This window comes from Sarcophilus harrisii, chromosome 5, assembly GCF_902635505.1.
Source record: "Sarcophilus harrisii chromosome 5, mSarHar1.11, whole genome shotgun sequence".
Lineage (NCBI taxonomy): Eukaryota > Metazoa > Chordata > Mammalia > Dasyuromorphia > Dasyuridae > Sarcophilus > Sarcophilus harrisii.
This window is the reverse complement of record NC_045430.1, coordinates 119,376,563-119,395,105: the sequence shown is the minus strand read 5'-3', so window position 1 is coordinate 119,395,105 and position 18,543 is coordinate 119,376,563.

Genomic DNA, 18,543 nt, shown 5'->3' with positions numbered 1-18,543 from the left:
TTGAGTCCACATTTTCTGCACTTGACCTAATCAATACTGAGAGAAGTGTCATTTGAACATCCCACAATAAGTGTGTTGTTGCACTCCTTACTCTGCTCAAGGAATGGGGTAAATTTTTGCATATCTTGTGTATGTTACATATGCTTGGGTACAGAAAAACTTAAGTCCAGGTGACTTCTGGGATTTAGGGGAGTTGCAGAATTTCACCTGTAGAGCTTTATTATTAGCTCCTTGTTTTTATTATTGATATTGTTATCCTTGCTATTATTATAAGTTCTTTGTTATTAATTTTTGTTTATTAATTCTATGTAAGTAAAATACTTTATGCAGCATTCCAAAATGTGTATTGGCTTCCAACAGAAGAAGAAGAATAATCCAGTGGGGTTAGAGTAAGTAGAAGACTTCTCAGCTATCTATGCCAGCTGTTGTCCACCAAGAAGACTGCTTTATTCCCCCAACTAGAAGAGATCAAGTACAAAAAAGGCTGAGCATTTGATGCTCTGTCCACAAAGAACAATGTTTGAAGACCAGATATCACACCAGTCTGAAGCATTCAAATCTTTGCAAGGAGACATTTATCTAAATGGCCAGAGCAGAGAATTGCGGGGAGTGGAGAGATTTAATAGGGTCGTTTTTTCCAACAGGATTACCAACCATCTTATAGAAAGTATTGACAATTTAAATCACATAGTTAAGTCAACTAAAAGTGGTATTTTTCTCCCCTCATCCTTTTACCTCATGAAAGTAACTAGTAAGACCTAAACCCAATGTAAATATAGGACTAGTATAATATAAACATATTGCCTAAGTTCACAAATCAAAAGACCGAAGTAACAATTGAGTATCATATTCAAATATTACTCATTTAACTTCATTTACTCAGATTGTGCAAAGTCACTTATTGTTTTCCCTTATGGTCAGGATCAACTATACTTCCTTCCATTGACAAATCCACCTTGCCTTTCAGGAAAATGATTTTCCTTAAATAATTTAGATGAAAGCTGAAGATAGGATTGAAAAATAATGTGACTACATTTTCTGTTTTCAATATCTGACCAATGACTCACAAAGCCAAGTGAAGAAAAAAATTATAAATCCATACTAAGTTTGTGAGCAGTAATAAGTCTTTGCTATCCACCCAGTCATCCCCATAACTGTCATTAAAGAAGTACTTGGCCAAAGGTCATCCTTTTTAGGGAGATGATGATAGCTATAATAGACATTGCCTTTTCAAGGAAGCCAACCCATTTAGAAAAAGAAGTTGTCAACAAACTGGTCTTTAAAAAGCCTATTCCGCAATGAAGCCAGTTATCAGAAGATGATTAATCAAATGAATACCAGGTGATATTATGAGATTTAGGCTAGTCCTACAACAGGCTAAAGAAAAAATGGGACCCTTTGTAAAAAGAAATACATAAATGAAGGTTGGAAGCCATGATGAAGAAATCTATCTACTGAGTAGTTACATTTATGTAAGTCTTGGTGAACACTGGCATAGCCAATATAAGGGAAGTTCTGCCACTGATCTTTTCCCAGTGGAGGTAAGGAGACGTCCTTCAGTCACTGAGTCTTCTGGTTCCCCACAACATCGTAAGAATCTCCAAAGTCTCTATAAATGACAATTCTCATGTCTAACTAATTCAACCCCACAATTTATCCAGGTGGTCCAGAGTCCACTCCACCAAGAAGATTGTTCTGCTCTCCCACCCAGAAGAAGGCTAAGCACTTGATGCTCACAAAAGATGTCCACAGAGAATGAAGATGCTTGCAGACCAGGTATCAAGGAAGTCTGAAGCATCTAAATTCCTGCAAGGACACATCTATCAAAAAAACTGGAGGGGAGATGGGGAGTGGGAGGGGAAGAGAAGAGACTTAATAGGGTTATCTTTTTCAAGGAGACTAACATCCATTTTATGGAGAGTATTGGCAATAAAGACTATGGGATTAACATATTCCTGAGTCCTGTGCATCTTTTAAAGTCAGTCTGAGAAAAAAAAAATCTCAGAAATGCTTCTAGAGATGTGATACTCTTTAATACAGGATGACTGTGAAATCAAGAGGATTCTAGTGGGATTTCATCCTTGGAATAAGCCTGGTTGATACATGGAACTTCAAGCCAGCAAAAAGTCCCTCAGTAAATTCAATGAATCCATCTTCACAATAAATTCAGAACAATGTATGATTATAATAGGCATATACTGGTCTTACTTTATCTAGTTTATGTCCTTTAAAACCTCCTCCCACCTTCCTTGGGGTTCAAAGTCTAACCCTAATCAGGAGCTCAGGCGTGAATATCACCTGACTATGTTCAAGAGACCTCTGAAAGCCTGATCCCCAGCTCCCAGAAAGAAAAGGCTGTCACCTGGGCAGGCTTCTGATCTGCTTTGAATCTGATAAGAAAAAAAAAAGAATGAAATTCAAGAGTTTGGCCCCACATCCAGTCTTTAAATTCCATAAAATCCAAAAAAGTGGAGGAGGGGGAGGTTTCTTTTTTTTTTAACCCACAATTCTTCACTTTTATTTATTTTATTTTATATTAATAACTTTTTATTGACAGAACCCATGCCAGGGTCATTTTTTTTACAACATTATCCCTTGCACTCACTTCTGTTCCGATTTTTCCCCTCCCTTCCTCCCTCCACCCCCTCTCCCAGATGGCAAGCAGTCCTATACATGTTAAATAGGTTACAGTAGATCTTAGATACAATATATGTGTTCAGAACTGAACAGTTCTCTTGTTGCTCAGGGAGAATTGGATTTAGCAGGTGTAAATAACCCAGGAAGAAGAACAAAAATGCAAGCAGTTTATATTCATTTCCTAGTGTTCTTTCTTTGGGTGTAGCTGCTTCTGTCCATCCTTGATCAATTGAAACTGAGCTAGACTTTCTCTTTGTCGAAGAAATCCACTTCCATCAGAATACATCCTCATACAGTATCATTGTTGAGGTATATAATGATCTCCTGGTTCTGTTCATTTCACTCAGCATCAGTTCATGTAAGTCTCACCAATCTTCTCTGTATTCATCCTGCTGGTCGTTTCTTACAGAACAATAATATTCCATAACATTCATATACCACAATTTACTCAACCATTCTCCAATTGATGGGCATCCATTCATTTTCCAGCTTCTAGCCACTACAAACAGGGCTGCCACAAACATTTTGGCACATACAGGTGGAGGGGGAGGTTTCACAACTTCTTCCTCCTCTTGGTATCTGCTAATCAGTATACTAAAATGCTAGCTGCCAATCCCCCTTATCAGTCTTTATTTTAATAACCATATCCACAAGCGATTCAAGACAAACTCTTTTGTCTCCTTTTTTAGGAAGCTCTCTCTGGGAGGACAGGACTATTCATATTTGCTTGATATCAAGGAGAACCAACCTATGAAAATATATTCTCTGGGGAGAGTATAAGGTATAGGCAAAGATGAATGGGAGGAATCAGTGCATGAGTCACCCTCTTGTCTCTGCTCTACTGCCAAAGTTGAATTTCCTGGAGTAAGGAAATAAGATGGTAGTTCAACTTCTCCTTCAGGATAAGGGTGAATTGAAAGTGTTTTTGCCTTCTTGCTGCCTCTCATATCAGACCTAAAGAAACAATAAATGTGGATATGCAGGGATCCTTCATTTATTCCTCTAGGTAAATCCACTCTACAGAGCCCATAATTCCCACACTCTTGAAAAAAAAGGGACCAATATCAAGTCATCCTGATGATAAGAATTCCTCATCTTCCTTATGTCTCCATTGCTATCCCTCCTCCTTCTAAACTAGAAAGGAACATAATAATATCAAACTAAAAACCCTCTGGCTTCATCAAATGTTTCTGTCCAGAGCACTTTGTCCCCATATGCAAGGTCAGAATTTGTAAGGATTGACTCATTGAGGTAAATTGCAAACAAATAAACACAACCTCCTTTTACTGAAAACAAACACATCATAAATACACATCCACAGGTGCTGTTTTGAAGGTCCTCTCCCACCCAAACAGATTCAGGTTAATAAAAACTGTTAACACAGAATACAAAGTCCATCAAGTCTAAAGAGCCACACCCTTTTGGTGACACTAGTGTCAAAGATACTGGTATAAATGGGATTCACTGTAAAATGAGTAGACCTTAGTACATTTTGCCTCTTCCCCTTTCTCTCCCCATCTCCATGGTTAAGGGCTGTATGTATGTTTTAAATCGCCAACATCATGGAACCTCCTCAACCTTTTCTGATTCAAAGAATGGAGGGAGCAAGAAATTTGGGAATTTCTACCTGACTTAGAGCTGAAACTCATATGTATTTTGTTTCCCCCATTAGAAGGTAAGGCCCTTGAAAACAGGGATTGTTTTGCCTTTTCCTTTTTATCCCCATAATTCAGCACTATGCTTAGCACCTAAATAGGCACTTACTAAATGTTTTATTTTAAGTAATTTAGCTAATCAACATTGGAAGGAACAGGCACAAAAGAAAAAAAAAGTGAAATTACTTAACAAAATTGGAGAAGTAATGGAACAATATAGTCAATAATGACTCTTAGAGACAAAATGGAGTGGTCGTCTCCAAGTTTGCCTTTTTAGGTCTCAACAAGATATGACAAGTTACAAAGTCTTTATTAATTTACTAATTAAGACTCTGCTCAGCCACTGACCTATTTCACATGACTAAACTATGTTGAACTTGGCTTACCTACAGGCCTGGGGGAAGGAAGTACTTACATATCAAAAGGGAGAAGAGTATGACTAGATTTTATGTAATCTGTGCCACTGGAGGTTGTGCCCACATTGATAATTTTTTGTACCCATAACAAAATCTTAAAGACTATTGTACTGATAACACTGAGCCTCAGAATACTATTAAGTCTCCTCAGCAAAATCCATAGCAGAAGGAAAGATTTGATTTAATGATCCACGTTAGAAAAATAAAATGAAGAAAAACATGTCTTTTCTAGACTAAAACATATAGCTATCACTTAGGTAGTATTTTGAGAAATACACAAAGTCAAATCAAGTCAATATGCAATTATTAAGCTCTTACTATGTACCAGGCAGTATGCTAAATGCTGGAAATATAAAAACAAACAAAATAAAAAATAGTTTTTATCCTAAAGGAGATTACATTCTAATGTGGAAAGATAACAACAGGGAGCACAAAATCTGGTAACAGAAGCATGAAGAAGTCCAAAAAGTAAGGAATAAGCATGGCTAATTCAAGGGAGATCCATCAATTGGGGAATGACTAAACAAACTGTGGTATATGATTGTGGTAGAACTATCATATGTAAAATTATTGTTCTACCAAAAAAAAAAAGATAAGGGTGATGGTTTCAGAAAAAAACATGGGAAAATTTATATGAACTGGTACAAAGTGAAGTGAGTTGAACCCAGGAAAACATTGCATACAGAAACAACAATAATGACAATGATCAACTCTGAAAGACATGGCTCCTCTGATTAATACATGGATCTATGACAATCCCAAAAGTAATACCTTCAAAGATAGAGAACTGAGAAATTCTGAGAACAGATTGAAAGATATAATTTTTCACTTTACCATTCTTGCTTTTCTCGGAACATGGTTAATATAAAATATGTTTTGCAGGAGTTCTCATGTATGAGTATCATATTGCTTATCTCCTCAATGGGAGATGAAAGGGTTGAAGAGAGGGAATTTGGAACTCAAAAACAAATTTCAAATGAATTATTTAAAAAATTAAAAAGAATAAGTATGGCTACTTTGGATACTTTCTCAAAATAAAGGTTCCAGGGAAAATTCATTAATGGGAAGAGAGAGCATCATTTTCTAGGTTGAAAATGCTGAGAACCTGACTGTTTACTGCTCACGAGTCCTTTCCTCTACTCTTCTTCATTTTCCTTTAACTCCTTTTCTTCTTGTCATTTTCCATTCTCTTGCTTTAGAGAAGTTCAGAGTCTAGAAAACACCCTCACAGAGTTTAATGTCCCCATGATTAAATAACCAGTATATATTAGAGCTGATATTTGAGCATGTCCCTTGATTCCAAGTCCTCAATACCAAGCTATCTTTTGGTTGGCAACTTGTTGATCAAATCTATATACCTATATATTATATGGGAACTAGAAAATAGTAATGAGCTGAGTGGAGAATTAAGTGATGGTATCATATTTGGGAAATTACATGGCGCTTATAATGCTCTTAGGCTCCTCATTACTGCAGGAACCCATCACTTTAATACTCCTATTCTTCTGATGATATGTAGCACTGAATCACAGAAAACCCTAATCTGAGAAGAATTAAAATTACAAATTACCCAAAGGGCATTGAGATGAGTGTGGTGGGAGTAAGTAGGCTGTAGCATGAAAAATGACATAACAAACAAAATTTTGTTCCATGTTATCAGGATATAACTGACAAGAAGAAATCTGATTTATAGAATTTCATAGCCTGTGATTTTGTAAGTATCTTAAGAATGATGATAACAGTAGTGTTAATAACTTTAAATTTCAAAACAAATTGAAATTGAAATGTCAAATAAGAAAATAAAGTTTTTTCATGTTAAAAATCTTTGTTGTGCTTCTAGTATAAAATGTTTAATAGTTCTGAAGATCAATCACTGCTAATGCAGGGTAGTTGCATTTAAAGCATCAAAATCACATGAGGATATTAAATGAGAAATACCAAAATATTCATCAGCATTTATAATTAGAAAATAGAAACAATAAAGTATTAAAAAGTGATAAGAAAAATTTGAGGTTTTATTATTATAATACTGAAACAGTTTCAAGAGTTTGGTTTCAAATTAAACAGGAAACTGATCAAATAAATATTTGGCTAGATTTAATGAAGTGATTAAAGGAGGGGAATGTGATAGCAGGAATGAGGGAGGGAAAAACTAAAGTCTTAAGTTAAGAATTAAGACTATGGAAACTATATGTTCAATTACAAGACTGGTCCTGAAAAAGTGCTTTAAATCTCTCCAACTGGTGCTCACGAAAATCCATAGTATCTTTGGGAATGGGTATAATAAAAAATAAAAACAAAACAATAACAAAAACTCCACAGTAACAAATAAGGCCAGTTAAAATATCATTTTAAAAATATATTCCTACTAAATCCACTTATTTTTAAAGAAAATAGCTATTACAATGAAATTAAAAACAGACTTTTCTATATGGAATCATCTTAATACTAATATTGTTAACTTACTTTCTCCAGATCTTAGGCGTTCTTCTGATTAAGTGAAATAGAAGTTGAACAACAGAAAGGGGAAACAGAATTGAGACAGAAGGTAAGCCAAATGCCAGGATTCGAGGCAAGATGTCATGGTCAAGATAGTAGAGACTGAAAAAAGTTTTATATACTCCAGCAAAGTGAAAATTTCAAGGTTTGTGTTCTATTGTCTATTACAGATTTTGAATCTTTATTGTAATACATGTGATTTAATATATTCCAAAATAAATACATGCCATGGAAAGTGGAATCAAAAAATATGTCATTTTATAAAGAGCTGTAAAAAGGCAGCATGCTATAATAAAGAACCAGGGCATGTAACTAGAAAGACCTGAGTTCAAGCCTCTGACAGGTATTGGATTCTTGGGTAAATCCTTTGTCTTCTAGTCTCTAAAACAATATGTTGCAGAACATTTAGTTGCTCCATCTGTAATAATTAAGGGAGTTTCCTTAAAACAATGGTATTGGTATCAGTTGTCCAGAGTAATATTGAAAATGTTGGTATTTCATTAGTTCTACGCCCTAAGACCATACTTAGCTCATCCAACTTTAGCTTTAGCTCTATCAGGCACCACAAACAAGATATCTAACAAGATTAAAGAGAGAAGAATACAATATGAAAAAAAAATCCTAGCTAAGGCTATGATCACCATAGATAGAGTCAATCAAATTATAATCAGAGTCCACATTCAAGATCATAAGTGAGAACAAAGGTAAAGATTGGAGCATCAGGACAATATAAATGGATTGAACCAACAATGCCTTTAGGCTCTTGTTCTCTCTCTTTCTTTTTTTTAAATGTTTTTCAACTATCAGGTATGATAGCATCAGTGTTTCCTTGAAGTAGTGTCTTTCCTCCTACACAAAATATGGGGAAGTTTTATCTAAAAGAAGACAAAGCTTTTCTCTCAGAACCTGATTAGTCTATATAATGTGGCCAAATTTCCTGGGCACAGCTTTTTAGTTATGCAAGGATATAAAAAGACCCAAGTATGGAGAATCTAGACCCTTTGAAATGGATAAATTTCTGAAACCTTTATGAATAACTAACATTGCCCTGCATTGCTGTCAAGTCATGTTTCCAGATAGAGAAGAGGGGGATCATGTCCAGAAAAGGGAAGTATCACTGTGTCTTTGTTGCATATCTTTGCTATTTGTCAGGATTAGGGTTGGGGAAGAGTGAAAGGGGGGAGTAAAACTAACTTGTATTCAATGTTCAATGGCTTGAGAATGTCTCCTTTACTCTTAGATTGAATCTATTGGAATTATATCTCCACATTATTAATTTTCACCTTTTCCCATTCTAATATCATATAGTTTTTTTTTTTTCAAAGAGGAAAGACTTAAGAATTCTAATTGGTTAAATGATTGATCATGATGAGGACTGATAAAGAAGGACATTGATCTCCTCATGACAGAAATGATGGAAATGCAGAATAAGAAATCAAAAAAGGATTTATTTTTCTTGGTCTTTGCAAAAATACCCTAGTACCCTAGCATTCAGGGGTTATTGAACTACTGCACAAGATCCAAATCCAGCCAACTACCTTGAAATGTTTTTTTAAAAATTAGTTCATGGGAAGTAAACAAATAAAAAAGATGTTATAGTCTAGATTTGGTCTTTGGGCAGAACTTTGAAGACCAGTGTTCTACGTAACAGCTTTGATATGAAATGCCTCAACAAGAAATTTCCTGGTTGTACCTGCAATGTAATATTTTTTCTGTTATGTAGACTTGAAATTGAATTGTACTAGATCTTTGAAGTAACATTAATTAATTTATGTATTGCTGAGGCAGAACATGTAGAACATTTTATATATTTATAGACTTTAATGTATTGATTAGTTTTGCTGATTACTTTTTTCTTTCTCTTTTTTAAAAATTTAAATGATATTTTTTATAAGACATGGTTTTTGGAGACAGTGGAAACTGTTGTGGGAAGAATACTAGAAAATATTTTGGTTATTTAAAAATAAAAGTTTTTTAAAAGTGTTTTTAAAAATGTATATGCTGCTGATGCATAAGTATCCCAGAGCCAACTTACCCTTTATCTATACTAATGCAATTTACAAAAATAGGCACTGGCTTGTGATTTCATCCATATCAGAGATTCTTGGAAGAGGAAGTTCCCTTACAATTGCAGGTAGGCATCTTCTCTGTAATTTATAATTCCATAGAGTTGTTTCAGGAATACATAAAGGTTAAATGGCTTTCACCAAATCACAAAACCAGCTACTGTCAGAAATAGAGATGAAATTAGTCCCCAAACTAGCTCACTATTGCACTAGACTGCTGCTCTACACAAAATATTTAAATTGGATGTATATATCAAGTTATATGGGAAGGGGACAAACATATTATTCACCAGTCATGTGCCAGGAGATGTGCTAAACACTTTACAAATATCCTATTTGATTCTCAAAATCACCTTGGGAGATAGGTGCTATTATAAATATAATTATAGTCATCAGTTTAGAGTTGAGAAAACTGAGATAGACAAAGGTCTCTGCCATTTAAGTCATTAGTGTTTAAGGTGGAGTTAAATTTAGGTCTTTCTGACTCTGGACCCAGTATCCTATCCACTGATAGATATGCTATCATTTATATGGATATTTATGTGCATAGGTATATAACACATCTACTGGGAACTGCTAGGTGGCATAGTGACAGAGTGCTGGGACTAGAGTCACAAAGACTGATCTCATGAGTTCAAACATGCTCTCAGATACTAACTGTATGACCTTGAGTAAATCTCAATATTTTGTTTTGCCTCAATATTCTTATCTGTAAAATGAATTGGATAAGGAAATGGCAAGCCACACTGATATTTTGCCCAAATGAAATCACAAACAGTTGGACATAACTAAAATAACTGAGTGTACGTATATGTACATATACATGGAAATACCCAGCATAGGTCTACATATACACATATGCTTATATATAATATATACATCTATGTACATACTTATAGCATATTGCATAGACACATATATGATCACATATATCTTGTATGCATAATTCAGAATTTAGGAACCAGTTAAAACATTGCCATAGTGGCAATAATCTCTAATGCCTGTTACTAGAAGACTAAATCTAGTAAATCACTTGTGTTTGGGAGTTTAGAACTACACCATTCAAATCAAATGTTCATACCAAGTCAGATGCCACTATGGTAACCCTGTGGCAGTAGGGCATGAATAGTGGACTGAGAGTAGTTACTACTCTCTGTGATTTTGGGTCTCTAATATTTCTTTATATATTAAATCCCTTAATTTTTTATGATTAGATGCATATTAAAACTACAAATGAAACAAACAGAAAAATAGTTAATTATAATATTTTGGCTTCAAGAAATGCCATAGCCCAATATTCCAAATTTTCACTGTAAAAACAGATTTTTAGTTATTAAAACAACTTCCTCAAAAAAGATGATTTCTTCATCTTGTTCCTCTCTTGTTTTCAGCAAGATGTTGTCTTGAACAAATTGGCTACTCAGAAAATGTTGTTTATAATGTTTCTTCACAATTTAACAATTAATACAGTTCTAATAAGAACTATTTGTCTCCTTTATTTCTCTCTCCTCCACAGATTATTTCATGGAGCCTTACAGATAAAAATGAACCCACACATTATCCCTGACTCCATGGGGAAAAGTACCTCATAGGAAGATACTTTCAGGTATAAGAACCATCTTGCCACAGTATCCACTGGGCTTTGAGAGATAAAGTAACAATATCTATATTCTAAATGCCTCAAGTTTCAGATCCAGGGATTCAATCACCTGTACTTAGAACCAAAAAGACAGCAGAAAAAGATCAAAACACAAAACTTTTTTCTTGGGATACAAGGCCTCAATGAGAAGGAAAAGGTAGTTCTTCCTCCCACTCACCTTAATTCATGGTGCCCATGCTGTGGGTCAATGGGGCCTTCACCTCCTGGACATAATTGGGTAGAAAAATTGAAACTGTTCCCATTTGGTAGAGTTAGAAGGTGCAGTCTGTTCCAACTACTGAGCCAGTAGATAGAAGGTTCCCCTACCCACATGATAGAGGAAAGCAGAATGTCTTCTCCCAGAAATAATTCTGTTCTGGCTCCTCTTCTCTCCATATGCTATTTTACTTAGAGATCTCATAAATTCCCAAATCTATCTTTTCTGCCTCCATTTCTGTGTTGATCTCCAATCTTGTACCTCTAACTACCTTTCAGATATCTCAAACTGGATGTCCAGTAGATATCTTAAACTCTATGTAAAAAAGAGAGCTCATTATTTTCCTCACAAACTCTCACATCTCTCCTACTTTTGATATTATTGTAAAGGACAATACCATCCTCTCAGACTCACAACCAAGAAGTCATTCTAGATTTCTCATTGTCTTTCACCTTCCCTACCCTCAACATCCAAGCTATTGCCAGGATCTTTTATTAGCTTTGCAACATCTTTTGAATATGTCTACTTAATCAAGAGAGAATTCTACATTATATGCCAGCTACACTAATATTGTTTTAGATGCATGTTTACATGTGGGTAAATGTGTGTGGATATATGGTGTCTGAGTATTTATAGATATATGTATACATGTAGCTCTATGTATGTGTATATATATATATATCTGTGTGTCTATCTGTGCCTATGTGGGGAGGTATGTGTGTGTATGTGTATGTGCATGTATGAATTAATATATCTATATAGGTATATATAAAGATATCTGTGCTTAATTATAATCTGCCTGGGGGAGATGGGAGGGATGAAAAAGGAAAAAAAAAAAAGAATAAAGTAAAAAAAAAAAAAATACACAGCAGAGAACAAAAGAACAACCTACCAGGAAGCAAAGATGGACACTCATGAAAATAGTTTCTTCTACTGATATATGTCTTTTCTTGAAATGGAAATTTATTGTTATATATTTTGAATCCTTTCTGATGTTTTTCTGGGCACATGACAATGTTTTGTTTTGTTTTTATTTTCCTTGTCTGTTTTTTTTTCCTATTCTGCTTTTTCTTATTTAACAAAATAAATAGAATAAAAAATGTTTTAAAAATATGAATATATCCCTTTCTCTTTTCTGACACTATCACCACTCTAGTGTAGTCTCTCATATATCTCTTACTTTGATTATTCCAATAGTCTATTGGTGTGTTTGCCTGCCTCCATTCATCCTACTCTAATATATCCCTCCATTCAGCCTCTAAGGGGATTTCCCTTAAGAGGTTTGATCATGTCACCCCACCTTCTGCTTAATAAACTCCAGCAATTTCTTGTTGCCTTCAGAAACAAATACAAAATACTCTGTCTAGCATTCAGAGTCCTTCATAATCTACTCTCCTTTTTCTACCATCTCCTTACACTTTACTTCCTGACACATATTCTTTGATACAATGTCATTAGTACTCTTTAATCCAGTGAAAATGACTTCCTGGCCTTTGTTATTGTTTAACTGTTTCACTTGTGTCCACCTCTTTGTGATTACATTGGGGGTTTTCTTGACCTAGATAACAGATTCATTTGCCATTTCCTTCTCTGATTTTACAGATGAAAACACTGTAACAGATAGGGTTAAGTGACTTGTTCAGGGTCACACAGCTATTAAGTGTCTGAAGTTAGATTTTAATTCAAATTTTACTGACTCCAGGCCTACCACTCTATCCACTGTGCCACTTGGTTGTTTTATACATATATAAACATATGAAAAATAAATATTAAATGTAGGTAATTTCACCAAAAAAATATTGGTGTCTCAAAGGATCAAGAAAGTTTTCATGTACAAAGTAATATTTCAACTGAGCTCTGTAGGAAAATAGGGATTCTAAGAAGTGGATGTGAAGAGAACTATGTGGAAAACAAGAAAATCTGGGCAAAAAATGAGAAGAGCTATAATAATGTGTGAGGAAGAAAAAAAATGAAAGTTTGGCTGTGAATGGAAGTAGTTTTAATAAATAATCAATAAAATTTAATATGCCTAGGATAGATTAGAGCTAAGTTGGGAAGAACTTTCAATACTAAAAAAATTATATTTGACCCCTAAGGTTGTTATGCCAAAGTTCCCTTTTAATGTTGTGACCCAGTTTCTCCAATTGTCCTATTTAGTTATTCTGCCTCAGGTTATAACCTTTCTCTCTTAATGTTTGAGATAAAGGTTTTATAGACATTCCTTCTTAATGTTTGACAAAATAAAGGTTTATCCATTTTAGATCTAAAGATTTATCATTAGAATATCAGTAACCTCCCTCCATTAGGTTATCCCCCCCAGGTACCTCTATTATGTCATTGTTCTTGTTATTCTATAAAAAGCTTGCTGTTCTGATACTCCGGGCTAGACTCTTTGAGATGATAGTCTTGTCTAGCCCTGGGATCAAACATGGATCCATTGGTCCCAGTATTTCTCTCCATTTAATAAACTATTGAATTGGTCTCTAATCTCTTGTCTTGCTTAGTTACTTCGGCATTACAAGGTAAATTACATAGCACAGAAGACCTGTTCATTGGCACTGTGTAATAGATTGATCATAGAGAAATAGGTTTGAGACAAGGAGACCAGTTTAGAGCACATTGCACAGTGCTTTACACATAGTCGGTACTTTACTGTTATAGGTGCTTGGTGATTTGTTGACTACTATACTAGCTTTTTGTGATCACTTTTTCCTTTGTCTCCCCCTTTTCTATCACATCCTGAACAAAACTAGTATGTTAAACTTTTTTAAATATCAAAAATGATGAAGGATATTGACAGAGTTGAGAAGTTTAGCAAATTTTCAGATGACATAAAGCTGAGACAGATAATTTGATAATGGAAGCAGAATCCAAAAAAAAGTCATATCAGAATAGAATTTAATAGTTATACATGTAAAGTTTTACACTTCAGTTCAAATACTGAATACAAGATGAGAGAAATTCAGTCACCCAATAATTCATCTGAAAAAAAATTGGAGCGGGGTAGAAATAGGCTAAAAGAACAATATTAATGAAAAATATTTTATAGACATCACAAAATTAATGCTTATTACAGGATAAGAAAGGTGACAGTTTTACTTTGCCCTGGTCAGGTCATACCTGGAATAATGTTTTTAGTCTGAAGGACTATATTTTAGGAAGGACATTGATAACATGGAAAGAGATCACAGGAAGCCACCAGGAAAGTGAATAGCTTTATAAATTCATGCCAGCTGAACATTATCTGAAACACCTATCTTCAAATATTAGAAAGGTTGTATCTTAGAAAAGAGATTATATTTAGTCTCCTTGTCTTCAGAGAATAGAATTAAGACAAGTGGAAGTTTTAAAAAGACAGATTTAGTTTTGCTATTAAAAAAATATACAAAACAAAAAACAGAAAACTAAACACCTTCCTAACACATAGACCTAATCCAAAGTGGAATAGGGTGGCCTTGGAGAGAGGCAGTTCTCCTCTCTAGAGGACTTTAAACAAAGGTTGAATGAATGTTGATGGGAATAGTGTAGCAGGGATTTTTTTACCCTTTCTTGGTTAGGTCTCTTAAATCTATAATTCCTCCTTTTCCCAGCTCCATCCATCTATTCAGTTAGGAAATCTCATTGATTTCCCCTTTCAAATTTCATATATTCCTTCATTTCCCTTCCTGCTTTCAGTCCTCTAGTTCACAACTTCAGTATTTTCCTCAGGTGCTGTTTAATTTTTATTTTAGTTTCCTTATCATTTTTCACAATGCTTTGCACATAGCAGGTACTTTATTGTTATAAGTGCTTGGTAATTTGTTGACTACTACACTAGCTTTTTGTTATTGGTTTTCCTTCAGTCTCATCCTTCTCTATTACATCATGAACAACCCTAGGATGCTAAGCTTTTTCAAATACTCCCTTGATCTTGTCAACTCTTGGTCAAATATTGTCACTAGCTCTTCATAACCTAAAGGATAAAGTCCAACCTCCTCAGCCATTCATCTAAAACTCTCCTTACCCATCAATCTTTCTTGCTTCAGTCAATTTTTTTTCTCTACCCCAAACATTTATTGTTTTGTTTGTTGTGGGAATTTTTTTGCACCTCTGTACTTATTTAACTCTTCTAAATTTCTCTTCATTCCTTCATTATATTTCTAAGTCCAACTCATTTAAAATCAATCTCTCAACTGGCTTTCTCCATAAACTTTACCAACTAGTAAAGGCTAAGGTTCCCTTTGTCTTTTTTTTTCTTAAATATGATGAAAATTCTATTCTATGAATTCATTTCATGGTTACTTATTACACATCACTTATAGCAGCTAGATGATGCAGTAGATAGAGCACCAAGTTTGGAGTTAGGTGGACCTGAGTTCAAATCCAGCCTCATATTTGTTAGCTGTGTGACCCTAAAAAAAATCAAACCACCAATAACTTCTGAATTACACATTTCATTTATAGTATTGCTTTGAATTGAGATACTTGAAAGCACAGCATAATGGCTGGCATGGAATAGGTGCTATATAAATGCTATTATTATTATTATCATCATTTTAAAATGTCATTATTGTTGCTTAATTTTTCATGTGTTAAAGTTTTGTCATTTTAACTAGATTGTAAAACTCCTTAATGGTAAGAATTATTTCTTATATTTCTTTTTATTCCTTCTTGACTCCCATCCCCAAAATTTACCTTATTCAATCATGATTATTTGTCTTTATTTCATTTTATTTATTTAATTTAATTTATCTATTTGTCTATTTTATTTTATTTTATTATGTGTATTTGACGCATACAAAACATTATATTGGGCCATTAAAAAAAAAACAAAACAGAATCCTTAATTTTTTCCCCCTTTCTTCCTATCTCCTTCCTGACCTTTTTAAAATCTCAGACACTTCAATGAAGGCTAAAATCACACAGCTAACACCTGAAACAGAGATTAACAAAATAAAGTGATAGGCAGTTGTCTTAGATAACAAGTCATAGCTTATAGGAAGCAGAATCATATGGTGGAAAGAGTACTAGATTTAGAGTTATAAACTGTACTTCAAATCCTGAATTTAACTTTGAGGAAACCACAACTTTTTTGGCTCTCCTTTACCTGAAATATTAATGGAAAAGATTGGGCTAAATCACCTCAGAAGTCACTTCCAGATCTAACTAGATTATCCTATGATAAAAGGCTGTTATGAAAATACTGATCTGTGCTTGCATATGCAGATCTGTGTGGGAGTAGGTGTGTGTGTATAAAATTTAATACACTATGTGAATACACACACACACACATATGAGTTGAATTGTTTTCAAAGAAATGTATCCAGATTTCAATAGGTAGATCTGTCCTAATAATATGCAGAAACATTAAGAGCACTTGAAACTAACTGAAATATCAACATCCTTTGAGAGAGGTCTATTAATGATGCAAATGTGAAGTTACCTGCACTTGTGATAAGCAACAAACAAAATAATGAGAGATACTTATCAGGCATTAGGCTTTGATGAGCAGAGAAAGAAAGCTTATCTGAACTCAAAGCCAACAATCTTAGTGGTTGTGAAAATCCTTAAATATCTCTCCAAACTTGAACAAACCTGATTGGCCCATTTTTCTGCTGTTACCCAGCAGAAAATATATATATTCCTTATATTAGGTTTTTATTCCTTATAACATCATAGGTCAATATAATATAAAATAAATTAACGTATATACTATGTATATTAATCAACCCCAAAAAACATCTTTGTTACATTTTCAGAATAGTATAAGAAATGGTGGACGTCAACCCATTTGTTTTGAGAAAAGAAACTTAAAGGGATAGGGGGAATATTGACCCAGGCAACTTTAAAGAATACTTTTTCAGGCAAAACTCAAAATTATTATTTTTGTTTCAATTAAGTCAATTTATCATAGTATTCTTATTAGTTAATTGCTATCTAAAATAGTAGTTTTTTTTTGTTTGTTTGTTTTTTTAGATATTAACAGTATAGGGTGGTTCACATGAAGGCCATTGCTTTTTAAAGAGTGGAACAGGATGTTTGGTCTGAATCACATTTCCTTCATTGCTTTGTGCTAAACTTTAAGTGCTTTTCACATCCTAATATAAGAAATAGGTATGACATAGCACCTTTTGCAATACAAAATGTTTAAAATGAATTATGATCCAGAGAATTTAACCCATTAGCCATTTAGGAGGGGATGAAGACTTAAGAAAACTTGACTTATATGATCGTTAGTCAAAGAGACATTAGACTTTTAATCTTCCACTAGATGGGGTAATGTTCCTCTAACCAATAAGTACCAAGGGAAACATGGGCAAATGAGACTGAGATGTCAATAATTACTTTCTCTCTCTTGAATGTAATTGATTCTAAAAAAAAAAAAAAAAAATCTAGCATTGATGTCAAAAATCTCATAGAATATAACTCTTAAATCCCTTGAAGAAAAATCAGAACTTTGTTCTCCATTCTATAATTTTTCAAAAATCAAATTAAAATTTTAAGTTATAATGATGAGAAGGAAAATATACCTGAAATTCTGTTTTCTTGGGTCATTAAGAAAAAGAGAATTCATAAGAGAATGATTAATTTTAACTGTCTTAGAGTTGATAATCAGCTTTATTCACTATGGAAGAAAATCTTTCTTCAACTTACTAAGAATATATACAAGAAATATTATATGATTTAATATTCAGGTTTATAAATATTTATTTTTAAATATCTTGAATTTGCAATGAGTATGAGGAATAATAACTAATTTTTCTTGACTTGAGATATAAGACTCAAAAAACTTTAAGAATAATGTATATATTATTGTTGTTGATATTGTTTGGGGCAGCTAGATGGCACAGTAGATAAGAGTGCCAAGCCTGGAGTCAGGAAAACTCATCTTCTGAGCTCAATTCTGCCCTCAGACCCTTAGCAGCTATATGAAGCTGGATGTCAATTAATCCTGTTTGCCTTAGTTTCCTCATTTGTAAAATGAGCTGGAGGAGGAAATGCATTTTTGCCAAGATAACCCCAAATGGGGTGACAAAGACTTGAAAACAATGAACAGCAACAAACATACACATGTATACATATACATATATTCAGTGGTCACTATAGTGACTCATTATTTCCAGGATAAAATATAAAATCTTATTTTTGCCATTCAAAATCCTTCCTAATCTAGCCCCTTTCTCTCTTTCCATCTTCTTACATCTTGTTCTATACCATATACTCTGTGATTTAAAATAGATCTTATTGCTCTTTCTTAGATAAGAGAGTTCATATCCTAAAATGAAATGGGCAATTTTTTTTGTCTGTCCAGGCATGGAACATTCTACCTCCTCAACTCTACTATTTGACTTTCTTGGATACCTTCAAGTCTCAGTTGAAGTTCTAGCTTCTACAAGAAGACTTTCTCAATCTTCTGTTTATATACACCTTGAAT